The 15,823-nt window shown below is 41.1% G+C and overlaps 1 protein-coding gene across 5 annotated transcripts in view; it reads right to left on the reverse strand.

Moving 5' to 3' along the window:
- FAM126A (family with sequence similarity 126 member A) overlaps positions 1 to 15,823 on the reverse strand; it is a 72,477-nt gene that overhangs the window by 47,537 nt on the left and 9,117 nt on the right. For 2 of the 5 annotated variants that reach the window (XM_019534534.1, XM_019534516.1), the window contains exons 2-3: positions 9,530 to 9,670; positions 7,493 to 7,563 (exon numbers count right to left, since the gene is read on the reverse strand). The exons of the other annotated variants lie outside the window; for them this stretch is intronic. The gene's annotated coding sequence lies outside the window, so the exon portion shown is untranslated. The remainder of the gene's footprint in view (positions 1 to 7,492; positions 7,564 to 9,529; positions 9,671 to 15,823) is intronic. 5 annotated transcript variants of the gene reach the window in all.

Genomic DNA, 15,823 nt, shown 5'->3' on the forward strand with positions numbered 1-15,823 from the left:
CTGGAACGGTCCGACCTGGCTGACTGTTCCTCCCAGCAGATGTCTGGGTAATTTAAATCACCCATGACAACTACATCCTTTGCCTTAAGTGCCTCTGCAGCTGACCCGAAGATTCCCGGTCCAGCTCCTACCCTTGGCTGGGGGGTCTGTAGTAGACCCCCACTGTTAGATCCCTCTCCCCATGGCCCCCTTCTATCTTGACCCAGAGCACTTCCACTTGCCCCTCTGACCCCATTTTGCTGGCAGAGGATATCTATTGCTCCTTGACATAGAGCACCACACCCCCATCTTTCCTTCCTTCTCTATCCCACCTGTAAAGCCTATAGCCCCTAATGCTAATTGCCCAGTCGTGGGATGAATCCTTAAACAGCTTTTTATTCTTTGCAATAATTTAAGCAATTTATTTTCAGAGTCCCCATATTGTTAAGTTTCCCTTGGTGCGATTATGGTACCATCACACAGGAATAGAACCATCTAGTCAGTGTAGGCAATGGTCACTAAGATCTGAATGTCCAACTTTACCACTTTTGTCCAATCTGCACCCAAAGCCTGGAATGGAACTGGACTGACTGGGAAGCTGAAAGGATGCAAGCTCTACAGGCATCTGCTCTCGACTGGAAAAAATCCCAGAAAGGAAGACATCTTTAGGACAGGGCCTGAAGTAGAGGCTAGAAATGAGATCACCACAGACAGCACTAGAAAAACCGAGTGAACAGTTAGAATCTACAGATATGGAGGGACAGAGGCAAAAGGGACTCAAGGACAGTCAGAACATTAGTTGTGGCTGACCCTCCAAACAAAAAACATTCAAATCATACCACTGACAACATTTCAAGGGAACAAGGAGCGTGGAATAAGGATGGTCTGACATAAATTTCTGACATACGATTAGACTATAAGGCAGTGGGTTGAGAAGGTGAAAGACCCCATTATCTCTCCTTTGCATTGCTTCAAAACATTTCACCCAAAACGCAAAAAAAGGCAAATGAAGTTTAAAATAGGGGGATAAAATAAGCAAAGGAGAGAGTAGGGAGTGAAATATACTGAAACCCAGATTACAAAAGGCTTGAGTCATCCACCAAAGGCCTTTCCCAATAGCACAAAGTAGTATTTTTGTAATAGTACTGGCAACCCTAGCTCTTCATCCTGCCAACTTCCCAAAGTGGATAAAAACAAGCTCTTTATTTAAATTTAACTCTTCAGTTGCTGAGACAAATTTTACTAAAAGGCAGGTTATTCAGTTTGACTGAGTGAAAAAGCCCTAACTTCCTTAAATTAGCATTTAGTTACTAAGTAGGTAAAGTTTATGGAAAACTCTCAAGATAAGGAAAATGGTTAACATCGAAAAACAACAACTGGCAGGACTCACAACATTATATTTATGTTGATTATGTAAAATCAAATGCTTGCATTTTGAAAACTGAAACTTCCTCTAAATGGTGATGTAAGAGTGAAAATAATCTCTATTTCCCAACTGATATTCAACAGTAAGAAAGGGATCTAACTCCTCCCACCACCAGAGCATGCAAGTAAAGATGGTTTTATGTTAAAGTCCTAACTTCTGCCATCACTGAAACAGTGAGCTCAGGAATATGGAGTCAGATGGTTGGCAACCTAGCTAAATCAGAGTGGCTTTTTGCTGGTAAGCTTCGATGATATTACAGTGAAGCTAAAGACAGTTCATCTCTGACATAGCCCAAAAATAAGACTTCAAGACATTTGTTTCATCAGACAAATTATCATTCCTATTCTAGCTATCTGCTTTTGCTTCATTTGTAAAGTAACCTACCAAGAAGTAGCAGAGATTGCGTTTCAGAGCCACCATATCTTTAATGAATGACAAAAGGAAGGGAGTCTTATTGTATCACTGGAAGAATACTACTCTGAGAACTAACCAGAGTCTATGACATTGCATCTACACAAGGGATCTCACTTCAGTAGAATCCACCCAAAACAAAAGTTCTGCTACCTAACGAATTCTGCCATTTTAATTCAATTTCCTAGAAACTGGTGACTTAATTGTCTAAATAGTTATCCGTGGCTATAAGGTAACATTTCTCAGAAAAACATATTACTTACTATAAACTAACATTTTTCAATTTTTTCTAAACATACTATGGCAGGAGCTGCTCAGAAATCTTATTCTCCTTCCCAAATTCACTTAATCCATATTAAAAAAAACCCTTAAGTACTACCATACATTTCAAAAAGCATCACGAACACAGAAGTTTAGGCATCTGCAAATATGAAATACTGCACCAGAAGCTTTCTTACCCAATCTATTCCATGCCTATGGCCTTGTAAGTGATCAACTTCTGTTGACTTGACCAAAGACCACAAGAGACAGGGCTTTGTAGCAACAACAGAAGGTTTACCATGTGCTAGACTGTCACTGGTATCCAAGGTAACTAATTTACAGCTAGGTCAAGTGCATCTACACTTCGTATGCAGACATTAAAAGGTAAGTTAGTCATACTTTGGCTGCCCCTTTAAAGAAGTCACATAAAGGTTTCTGTTGCTTCCTAGAAGGCATCCTCATGTCAGCAAATACATTTGATATCGATTTCCTCCCAAAGTACATATAAGAGAAAAGCAGTGATGCTGCCATAGAAAACTGTGAAATATTCCAAGTAAGAGTTATGAAACATGACAGCTATACCAGTGTACAAAAGTACTTTTCTCCAGTAAATGGAGACACCTTGTCAACACATAGGGACATCTCTATTGATCCCACCCCCCCGTGCCATAAACTTTTTGGGGAACCCTTCACATAATCTGTATTTTATAGCATCTCTTCCACTAAGCTGACAAACATAAGCACCTGTCTCAATGCAAGTAGGCAAATGCTGTCCTTCTACAAATGGATTTGAGAAAATACAGTATGTATGCAAGACAAGGTTTCTCTCCCCACAATCCAATCAACGTGGCAGAAAACCAGCCTTGTCCTAGATTTGAAAACCGGCTTTGGACCCACGGCAGCTCAGCTCCAGCTTTGGCCCCAGGCCCAGAGCCAAAACCAGAGATGAGCTGCTGCCTGCCCTGGGCCAGGGTGGCTCATGCAGTGTGGGAGGGGGCTTGCGGCAGAGGGAACACGGGGAAGACTGTACAGTGGGATACATACAGAAAGACTTGCAGTGAATAGCTTGGGGGGGAGCATGGAGAAGATTGTGCAGTCTGTCTTCTTTGCATTTCCCCCGCCTGGCCTTCAGCTCCATCTCCGGCCCTGATACCACTGCTTTGGCCTTCTCTATACAGATCACAAAGAAATATGACTCATTAAAACTGTCCTTTAGACAATGCAAACTGTGTTGAAAGTGGAAGCATTATAGTGAAAACAATTACAGCTGATTATAGGAGCATAAGACACGACCAGTCACAGCACATATTTTAAGAATAATTTACGTTTCCTTCTCAGAGAAAATGACACACTGATAACTGCTATGACAGCAAAGATTGTAAGATATACAACCTAGTGTCTCCTTCAGACAGCAAATGCTATTTACTCAGCCAAAATTAAGCTGCTATACCCAACAGAGGAGGTGCTTAGAATCTCCTTGATAACATCTACTCCCAAGTTATTATAAGAAATGTGTCTAATTTTCAGTCTTGCACTTATGCATTAGAGATGAAAGACCTTTTTTAAAATTTTGATTTAAAAGCTCCTCACCTCACGTATAGTCTTCCCCTCTATACTTCTCACCAGTCCAATCCCAGTTCAATGTTTGATGCTGATCTTATGACCAATTTTCTCCACTATAGTTAACTGCTACATTAGCCTTGGCCAATGCTAACCTAGCAGTCATGATTAAGAAATATTACAGAAGCAAGTTCTCTTCTCTGTTTTAGCTTATGGAAATGTACTTCCTTCCACCTGCCTCCTCAAGCCTTCCACTGACAAAGGACTATAGTAATAAAGCATAAGGCTCGCATCTTCTGAGATTCACGGATGCTTGAATATCAATATCAATAATTCATATCCCTCTATTCAACATGTCTAACGCAAATTACTTTCATATTAAGCAGAATTAAAGTCTGACATACTTCTAACACAAGGCAACTACTGGAGCATTCCAGAGCCACAGTTTAAAAACTCAGACATTAAGTGCCTCAAAAATGCTGAATACCAAGTGCTACCCTACAAGCTCTCTCTTGAAACTATGGAAACATGATGATTCAAGTCCTGTGTTCATTTTCAAACACACAAATTGTACAAAAGTTTCATTTAACACTGAACTATGCTCACTACTCAAAATGGTTTAAAGGTTGTTTACATAGTCTAAATTTTGGAATTAAATTACAGAATACTTATTACATTATCTAATCTGACACAGTTGCTTTTATAGTGAAATCCATAAGAACTAAGACAGTTTCCAATTTTCCTTTTATTTAAAATAGGAAATTAAGAGATCTTGTGCTAGAGTGAGATGTGATAGACTACACTCATACATCCTTATCATGCATAATAATGCTAAATGCCACTTTTTAAAAAAAGCTGAAATGTTGTGTAAATAAATAAATAATAATCCAATAAGTTACTCAATGCCGTGCTAAAGCATGACTACTTATACAACCAACAGCAGAAAACCTCGAGACAGCCTGTTGTCCACCATCAAAAGCGTGCCTTGCTGTGCATAATACTATCTTATTTAAAACGTTACTTCTTTCTTTGAAACTGAAAACTAATACCACAAATGACACCTGACCTCTTACACGAAAGTGTATACGAGAGGAATCCTATGCTCTCAGGAACAGAAAATGTTCAATCTTTCCTCCAGTTCACTTAATCTACAGTAGCTATTAATACTGTCTCTTTACATTACTCACTCTCTGCACTTAGAATGGCAAATTGCTGCCAAGTGTTCTACCTTTCACTTATTACTTCAGAGCTGGCAACCCAAAGAACTGTTACTATGAATAAATTAGCAACTGTTCCACTCTCAAGTTCGCACACACTATTTCCAAGCTCTATATAAGTCACTGAATATAAACCCCATCCTTAGATATATACAAATAAAAAAGTACCAGAACTTACCTGCACCTTGCTATTACTGAAGTGACTAGAGTAAGCTATGCTCCAAATGTTAATACTAAGACTGACAAACTATTTAAAAAGAATAAGTTGCAATTAATTGCAAGATTTAAAAAAATAGTTGTAATTAAATCGCAATTAAATAGCACAGTTCAACAATAAATCAGCACCCCTCCCACCCAAGAGCCCATGCACCCTGCAGCTTCTCCCCGCCACCACCAACATCACACAGCCCCAACCCTGGCCTGCCCCATGCCTACTTCAGATTCACTTGCCCACACTGAGCTGTGGCAGAAGCCAGGCAGAAGTTGCTGCTAGTACGGAGGAAAAGCAGCCCTTCTCCCTCACCAATATCACGCCACTCTTCCTGCAGCTATCCAGAGCCCATACCCAGGCTACCCTGAGGCTCTGCACTTCTACCACTGCCCTGCTGGGTGGCCTGGAAGCACTGGTGACAGCAGCAGAGAGGAGCCACAGGGCAGCCCAGGTGCAAGCTCTGGGCAGCTGCAGCAAGAAGGGCCTGGCAGTGCTGAGGGAGATGGGCTACTTTTTCTCCATGCCAAGTAGCAGCTTCTGCCCAGCCACTGCCACTGCTCAGCATGGGTGGGTGTGTCTGAAGCAGGTGCAGGACAGGCTGTGCATATGGGTTCAGGCTAGTCTGCTCCACTGGTCAAAACAATGTACACAATTAAGGCAATTAAAAAAAATTAACACAGATGTGTTTTTGTGTTAATCACATAAGCTAACTGCGATTAATTGACAGCTGTAGTTAATACTCTTTCCTCGTTTTAGAGTTTACTCAAGTCAACCCAAAGTACAATTGGATATATAATGTCCAAAAATGTAGTGTAATGCCTCTGGTGCTACATTAAGTTATTAGAAGGTAAATAGAGACACAAAAATAGCACCACCACTTCCCCAAGCTTTAAAATCACCCGGGGGGGGCGGTTGACAGGGGAAATCTTAGTCCCAGGTTCATTTTTGTGACAAACTTCTGTTCTGTTAGGGGTAAAGACCAGTTTCTAATAGTTTATGCCAGTAAAAGAAATGTCTGTACCTGGCTTAACACTGCATGGTTCAAAATTTATTATAGTTAGAGATTTCACTGGTTTTTAACATTATCCCAATACCAAGTTTGAACCTTTTATTTTTGTAAATTAAACAATCAGGCTAGTGCAGCACTCAGAAGGATCAAAGCTCAAGACATATGAGAATACATCAGTTAAAAACGGTCAGACTTAGATTATATTTAAAAGCAAGACTCTCAGCAGAACATCCAGATGCTGCAGCAAACACCTGACTCTGTAGACCCGAGGTAGGCAACCCCAGCACAGGTGCCAGAGCATGGCATGCAAAGGCATTTTGTTTGGCATATGTGCCTGCGGAAGGATGGCATGAGGATCAAGCCCCTCGGGGCTCTCCCACCATCTGTGCCTGGCACACCAACATCTTACAAGTCAAGGTTTCGGGTGTTTTTGGCACCCTGCCCAAAACTGTACCTCACCCCTGCTGTAGGCAATTCTGTCTGAGTGACCACAGACAACGTCACAGCACAGTAATAAAAGGCAACATAGTCAAGGAAGTGAAGTCAAATCAGATGTAAAACTAACCTTGACACTGGTGGTCATACCACTTGCCACCTTTTACAAAACAAGACTACAGCCAGAGACGCTGCCTAAATCTGATATTAGCAATATTCTATCGCAGCAAACTCAGTATTAGAAGTCAAGTTACCTACAGCTGCTAATTACCTTGATGTAGAATTACAGTCATTTATAGAAACTAGGCAGCTGCCCGTTAAGAATGACAGGGGGCAGGCTGTGATGGAGTGCCATCACCTAACACCCCATGCTGCTGCTCTTCTGCTCCTTGCAGGGAATGGGGTCAGGGAGCTGAGGCCAGTGATGCTGGCCCCAGCTCCCCCACCCTCTGTCAGGTCCTCAGCACGGCTTTGAAATCATGGCAGCACTCCCCCATGCTTGCAGCACTCCGATTGGCTGTTTCCATCAGCCAGTTGGAGTGCAAATAAAGCATTATGAACAGATAGACAGATAGACTTAGGCTTTTATAATATTAGAATTAGTTCCTTCATTTTACCAACATCTCCAAATCACCTCAGATACTGGCTTACACCTGAAACAAACACATGTACAAGCCTATTAAAGCAGTTTACAGCTGCCTGGGACAATTCAAAAGTGCACCTGGAAGATCAAATACTCTTTTGACCCCATTCATTGTGAACTGGATCATATTATATGTAGACACCCATTTACTTTTTAATAGCATTATCAAATCAAAAGCCAATACTGTCCTATTGCTTACCTCCAGCAGCATACTATAAAGCTTTCAGATCTATAGTATCTGACTAAAATTGGCAAGTAAAATTTTGCTTCTCCTATACTTTAAATTGTTCTCATTATATATTTTCATAATGTTTTGTTTCCTAAACTGGCGTCTACAGACCTTAGGCCCTTCTTCTATAATTATCAATTTAAAGTTTGCTCATTAAGATTCCTGGTAGTTCATAAGAAATACTGAGGATTTACAGTAGTTGCCCAGTGAAAAAAGGAAAAAGGTGGAAATCACTACTCATATTTTGGAAATAGTTGTCTACATATATTTCAGTTACTTAAGTCATAGTAAATTACTTTAGCCGAGTCTCACACATTGCAAGCCTAAAAGACAAAAATGCCAAAGATTACTGGACTACAGAAGGCTGTGTCCAAATAAGATACTACACAGAGCATACACATGAAAGATCACATCATGCTGCTTCACACATGTTGGAGGATTTGTTGATATCTTCTGTGTAAACGTTATGCATATTAAAAGATTGGAGTGCTTGACTAGAACTAATGCATGTGTTACACTCCAGTACACAGTAGGTTACTCCTATTACTGTTAATACAGATTACCAGCATAACTACAAGAATATACAAATAAAAAACTTAAGCTCTGACCTAAGCTCTGTGGGAACTTGCAGTGCAAAAACAGGGAAAATGTCAGACTGACTCCACCCACTAGTTTCTATATGAAGAGCGAAGAATCAACCCATTAAGAATGGTTGCAATGGAAGACTAATGAACGCAAATTTAATTTTTTTTCAGGACAAGAGTTGCTTTCATATATGTCAGTAGAGCAGTTAGCACCACTCACATTCATTGGGATTACACTATGTATAAATACACTCAGCAATTTTAACATTACTGCTCATTTAAATTTAAAGTTTCATTTCATTTCAAAATCACAAGTGTCCCCCCCAGCCCTAACTTGTAAAGCAATGCTTGCATTTTGCCTTATAGAAATGTTTTCTTTACCTTGTTTTTTCACCTTACAATTTAAGCATTTTTTTCTGAACTACGTATCCTCAATTATGACAGACTAATCTAGGGCTATATCCTGTAATTTAAGCCTTGTCTTCATTTAAAAAAAAAAAAGGAAAGGAAGGAGGAGAAATTAAAAAAAAAAAAGTGTGGCATTTTTACCATGATTTAGCTAGCATGGTAAAACAAGTAACTAAATATAAGGTAAACATATCAGTATGAACTAAACAGTTGTATTTTAATACATGCTTGCAGGCCGAAGTAAACACCAGGCTCTCTGGACCTATAAGCCTACTTGTGGTAAACACACATTTTTCTTAGTATGTACACACCCGTGAGGTTCAAAACAGTGCTCTTAATCTAACAAGTTTCACTTAAATTCAGTGGCTTACCATAATACTTATTCTATACATCAGGAAAAACACAGTTGTATTGATCATTTGTATAACTCTAGCGCCTTGGAGCTCCAGTTGTGACTTATTTCCAGCCCCATTGGGACAAGAAACTATTGATGTACTTGGCTTAATTTTCTTAACAGTAGATACAGTTAGGTGCCCACACCTTTGCAAAGCAGACAAAAACCCCCCAATTTAAGCCAAATGATCCTGGCTATTTGTGAACTTCCTTCCATTAGAGAACACACAGCAAAAAGAAAAATGTTACAGAGCATGTGGTGTACCAGATAAAGTAGCTAGGCCAGAAATGTATCACCCCTTGAAGTTTTCCCTTTTAAACAAGAAAACATCTACTATATTCCTTTAACAGTTATATCTAATAAGTTACTTTTTAAAACCTACCTCAGTAAAAGCTAGCCAAAAAAAAATCTTCATTTTAAAAACATGTCTATGCAGTTTCCTCACATTTGAGGAAAACCGTGCCAAAGGAATGGAAACGAAGAAGTTTAGATGAGTGCCTAGATAAACTTGAAATTACATTAGCAGTAAAATATGTTTAGACAGACAAGTTTAAAAAGATATCCTGAAGATCATGATAAGATTGCTATAAGAAATATCACAGTAACATGATGTTAATTTTATTGGCCCCCCACCAATAAAATGAACACCAGAAAACTAAACTTGACATTGTAGAGGAGGCTGCTCTATAAAAAGTAGACTAAAACATATTTACCATTATTTATTATAATGAGTTTGGAGGTCATAAACAATAGATCACTAACCTGGAAAGAGAAAAGCATTAGAAGGGGTCCATGTCTAGCTGTGAAAAGGCAATTAAATCCCACCACTATTCCACCACCATACAGATGACACAGCTCTTCAGGCTGGATCTGGCTCACGGGCCAGGAATGGAACACCTTCATCTGAAAAGGACAGCTTCCTGGGGCACAGGCAACTTCTGCAGCTCAGCACACGTCTGTCTCTGGAAGTGGCCCGAATCCCCTCGTGGATGAAAACAGAGCAGCCACCCCTCCCCCTTTGGCATAATAACCAATAGGTCTGGCACTGGTCCAGGCAGAACCAGGACTAGAAAATGACCAGAAGATGAACCACTCAGCTGCCCCATGGCAGGCAAGGCCACCAACTCTTTGCAACTTGAGCCATGGCTGACATGAGGCAGAGCAGAGTCCATGGGCAACTGCCAGTGCAGCCCAACAGAAGGACCAGTTGCCCATGGGCAACCGCCTCTGCCCTGCCTGCAGACCGGGTCGCATGTGCTGCCCCCTCCCAGGGCTGGCTCTGCCCAAGCACTGATGAATGGAACAACCCAAGAGCCTGGGCGACCCTGCCCTCTTGCCTTGGAGGCAGCAGCTCCAAATCTTTGTCTGCAGGACCCATGTGCAGGTGCCAGCGGGGCTCAGGTGGGTGACAGTGTACCAGCAAGTAGGCTCCAGCCTCAGTACCCAGGGTGGGAGGTGGTAGCAGGTGACCCCCCTGCCCAATGGTCTCCCCCCCCCCCACGCCAACCACCTCCTTCCCTCTTTCCCCCCCATGCAAAAAACTTTGCTCAGAGGAAGCAGTTGCCAGCGCAAGCTCATCTACCCCCATCACTGCCACGCTGCTCCCTCCCAAGCCATTTCCTCTGCTCACTGACTTACTAGCCTGAAAGGGCTAGTGGGGAAGAGCCAAGGGCCGACACTGCTCAGACTGACACCACCTCAGCCAACTGCCAGGCGACAGTCACAATAGCCAATGGCAGTGCTAGGAAGGTAGAACCTGGGAACGAGATCCACCCCTTTTCCCCCAGCCCCCACAAAGGATGGGGGTATCCTCATGGGGGGCATGGCTTGCAGGATTACATTATTGGTAGCAGACAGACCTACCCAGTGCCACCCAAGGCTGGGGAGAGGCGGGGTAAGGGCAGGCAAGGGCTTCTTCTCACCCCAGGAGGCGCAGGGCACCAGGATGACTGCACAGCACAGGGTCAAGGGTCTTCAACATGCTGCAGCAGTGGCCTGGGACATCACAACCCAGAGGTGATTAATGGTAGCCTGGAGTCCCTTTATTACTGTACCGAAGTCTGTGCAGAAGACACCAGGGCACGAATAGAAACACACCCACTACCTCTGCCTCACTCTTCATCCTGAGAAACAGGACAGGCTCCAAACCACCAAGTGATCCTGCTTGCTCTCAATTTAAAGGCTCTGTGCAACAAAGAGGAATGGACATCTGGCCACTCCATCTCCTTCAATAATCATTTTTTAAAAGCAGCTTCTCTGTGTCATAGTCCAACAATTATGGCCACACTCCAATCCTTCTACTTTCCATCTGACGTGGCTGTGATTTTTCATTGTACCTTTAGGCAGAACAAGGACATCAGCTAACAAAACACAGGTCAGGTGAAACATAAATGATTAATAACTGCCTTGTAGTTCTATACTCCCTGACCTCTGTCACCAGGTGTTTAGGAGACATCTCTTACTCCTATAGCAACCAAAAAATGGCTCTTAGGAAATATCACGAAAATATTAGCACACTGAAAAGAGCAGGCTTCTAAAGATAGATATTTTCATTTTAGAATGAAGGTTGGCAAAAACAAAACAAAACATATCAAAAACCTTAACTCAAAGCTAAAAGAATTTCTTTCTTCCAAAACTAGAACCCCCAAATATATAGGATGTATACACAGTACCGACCAACAGGCCTAAAGTGTGGCTAGTTAAGTTTCCAGGTCAGAGTTCAATCAAATTAGTTCAAGACTATGAACCAACCATGTTGTCTTATTGCTTCCAAGTACCTTGGACAATTCTGATAACTGTTTAGAGATAAAAACAAGGTTGACAACATAATGGCAATGGCAAATTATTAACTAACCAATATGAAGCACACAAGATCCGTGGCAGTGACAAAAAATTCTTATAATAGAAATAGCGGCAGACTAAGTGATGTTTTCAGAACCTTAATAGGAATATTCACCATCAATTTCTTCCATTAATTTCTTCTATACATTTATTTTTTTAAATATTTTTTGCCATCTTTTTATGTATATTTGCTGCATCTGCATCGCAAACCTCTAGAAATGAAATATTTTCATGGTTTCAGCTTTGCTTGAATCATAAATAAAGAGTTTCTCCTCCACACCCCAGACACCTTTCACAATAATTTTATTTTTACTGAGTTTCCTTTTGGATTGCAATCAAGAATGAATTTAAAATAAAGAGTGTACTTATATTGTTTAAGTGGTTTAAGGATTAACTGTTAATCCATAAAATATACCTATGTTGCAATCTGAATGATTAATAAAGATGACGCAAGTCAGTGTTATTAGTTTAATTGTGTATGTGGCAAAACTGAGGCAAGGCTGGGTTGTAACTTGCCTAATGTCAAGTGTAGAGTCAATGTCAGGGCAAGGATAAGAACCCCAAGTTAGGCCCTGCCACACTTCCTGCAAAGAAGGTTCTCTCAAACAATTAAAAGTATTGTTCTTATGCATTACATGTACAATGTTAATTGGTCTCTATCCATGAAGTCATGCATAAATGCAAACCCATCATCACACAGAACTCTGGCTTCAGCAGAACTCTGATGTGTGGAGCTCACTGCATCAACATTTACCCAAGTGCAGATCTCTGTATTTAGTTATAGTATTAATGTCTTGCTGAGCCACATGTGTGCTCAGTGTCCATCTGTTCTGATTTTAATCTCGACTTATATTTCCCTACCAAGGATTTCCTTCCCAAGGATCACAACCTTGACATGGTGGAAAGGCTTGTGCATTACCCATGACCCCAAAAGCAGTGCAGCCAGGACTTCTGTACTGGTAGGGTCACCTATGGCACCAAGATGGAGAAGTGAGAGTTTCAAGATGAATAACAATCCAAAAATAAAAATAAAAAGGCCTCAAAAGGTGGAGCAGGCAGATAAGAAAAGAATAAACCAGTGCAAAGGCAGATGAAGGCTGCAGCTGAATAGAAGCCTCAAGTCTTCTAAGTTTACCTTGCCACTGAATTAAAGTTTCCTTCCCACAAAGTACTGTTTCACTGCTTGTGCACAATAGCATCCCTATGTTAAAAGAAGATGTGTAGACATCTTCCTTCAATAGCAAGTCCTTTGGCAATGGGTAATGGAGCACGTGCTAGTCAATCGTGGAAGCCCCGAGTCACGAATCTACATGGTCCATGATGATCATTTTGTACTTGAAACTGAGACAGGTGTTCAAGTCAGTAATTGCAATCCTGACTCAGCCATCCTTCCCTCACATGAGGAAGGAGACTAGAAAAGGTACCCTAAACATAGTTTCATCTCACCTGGCTAAAAAATTGCATCCAGAGAGATTGCTATCTGTTGCCCAAATTGAGTAATAAAGTTTGCAACCAAGAACACCTGCACCCTGATGGACAACCCTAACAGTGACCAACCAGAGCAAAAAACAGTACTCCTGGCCAGAGAACTTTCATGATTTGAGCTTAACATTTGCTGCACTTAGTGAAACGAGATGTGCAGGAAAAGAGTAGCTCATAATGGTGGTTACATCTTTTCTTTTCTTTTTTTTGGTCTTTCCAAAAAGACAGGCACATCCACAGCACTTTCTTTGCCATCAAGAGTAAGATTATTATTCAGATGCTAGTTTCCAATGAGTGTCTCATGACCCTTCATATTCAACTGACCAATAGATAGCTAGCAACATGTACCAGTCTGTCATCAGCGCATGCATCCGGACTCTTGATGCAGATTGTAATGAGGTGCACGGCTCAAAGGCTGCAGCCCAGTTGCAAGGGATTAGAGGGTAATAGCCTGCCTGCTTAGAAGCAGGGGGCCGGCTGATTGGCTAAAGGGCCACTATTAATGTTTGCCAAGGACCTCAGCTTCTGGATCAACAGGAGAATCAGGCTTCCCTGGAGTCCTTCTCATGTGTTAGGAGCAAAATGGAAGCTCCATCTGCTTACAATAAAGTGAGAAAGTTCTTATTTACTTTTAATACCATAGCTTAAATGTGATATAGAAAAAGCAGCCAGTTTAAATGGACCTGTTAGTTGTAAACATGGTGCAGTGGGATCACAATTCTAAAAACAGTCATTAATTATTAGTCCTCTTGTTACTGAAGACTTACAATTATAATGGTTATTACATGTAACGGTATTACAAGTCATGTACAACTGAGAAGACTGGCAGTTCTCACATACAACATAAGAACTGAGGTTTGCTAAAGGAGGGGTTAAGTCATGTTGTCAAGATAAAATATAGTCTCACTTGTATTACTTCAACAGGTTTTACCCTGCTGCTTAAACTATGCCTGGTGCTTCCAGCCTTTTAAATGACTTTTCTTATCACAGTGGCCTTGTAATGCGATTAATAACCAATTAAACTTTCCCACAAAGGTGTAAAATTTATTTTCCTTTCAGTAATCATATATACGTGCTGCTATGCATGGATGTGAGCAGTATTTGTTACCTTCTATTCTGTTTTTTGTTGTCACTCTATATCACTTATAAAATTCAAATTTCAAGCCACTCCATAAAAGATTTCTTTCATGCTGATGAGGACTATAAAAACCAAATCCTTTGCATGTACTTCCCCTGAGAGCTGATGCTCAGTGATGGCTTGAAAATGAGTTTTCCAGAAAGTAGTTTCACTCAGAGTTTTAGAAAATATTGTTAATGCCCATGGAAATAAAATTTCTAACCTTAAACCTTCACTTGTTTGATTCCACATCAGTTTGGTCTAAGTTTTCATTTTAATTACTTATATTGCAATTGCAAACAACTATGTGGCTGTAAATTCGTTGTTTTTTTTTTAAAGAAAGAAAAGAAACCCTTGGCAACTCAATACTTAACTACTATTATACAGGTCATATGACTCTCTTCAAAACTCAATTTAACCAGAAGCACACTATTAATATAACATAACTGAGCCTCTGCTATGGAAAAATTGTAGCTATTTCTGGTTACGACTAACTTATACCAAATCTACAGCATAGGAGATACTATGGAGGACAAAGCTGAGGAAGGGGGACCTGAACTGAATGTGCAGCCTGTCATTCCTTGGCCATGGGCCAATCTAGGTCAGGTTAGTTGCAGCTGTAAGTTACTACCAAAGACAGCTATCTAGGTGATCTGTTAAGCGAGTAGTAACTTCCCAGTTCCCAGTGAGAAAACATCCACATTAAAGAGCAAAAGTCAATGCGAACCCTATCTGGAACCTTGGGTAACAGTATGAAATATAGAGGGCTGAGGACTATTTCTGCAGACACTTCAACCTTTGAGTCAGAGATGTCAAACTCCCCCAGCCCCTTGACCCAGCTGCAGACCTCCTTCTGGCCTGGATGCAGACAGATCACAGGGCTCCTCGCTGCAGAGTGAACACTGTTAGCAGTGAAAAGACTGGCACTGTGGTGGCTATGGGAACAGCCTTTGCTTACCTTCCAGACAAAATGCATCCAAACAGGCCTCCATACCCTGGAATTCAGCTGTGGGCTCATCCCACCCCTGAATTCTCAGCCCCTCCAGAAGCCCCAAAAGCCTGCTGACATGCCTCCATGGGTCAGATACAGTCTGTGGGATGGATCTTTGATACCCCTGCTTTAAGTAATCCCATTAAATCACAAGCCTGAAGTTACTTGTGTTTGTTGAGGAGCTGATTAAAGGTTAGATAGACTCAATAAGATTTCCATCGAATTCAGTGGGCTTTGGATTGGGCACAAAGGTTTTCAGTACTGGGGTCTGAATGATCTATCCTCTTCCCCTTACCTCTAAAACTAATTTTTCCAGGAAAAGGTAAGAAACACTAGTGGGGTACTGCGGGAAAGTATATTTTTCTACCCATGATGTACTTTCTTATAGCAAGATAGAGGACTTCAGTCTTCAGGGCTATTAGTTTAGCAACTTTCAGAAAGCTGAAATTCAAAAACAAAAAAAAGAGATGCTGTCCGAAAAATATCCACAAAGCAAACCTAGTCAAGAACTAAAAACTCAGACATTGTGAAATATGTTTTCATAGATTTCATAGACATTAGGGCTGGAAGGGACCTCGGGAGATCATCGAGTCCAGCCCCCTGCTCAAAGGGCAGGAAGTCAGCT

Source organism: Crocodylus porosus, unplaced genomic scaffold (assembly GCF_001723895.1).
Source record: "Crocodylus porosus isolate Cpor-Errol unplaced genomic scaffold, CroPor_comp1, whole genome shotgun sequence".
Taxonomy (NCBI): domain Eukaryota; kingdom Metazoa; phylum Chordata; order Crocodylia; family Crocodylidae; genus Crocodylus; species Crocodylus porosus.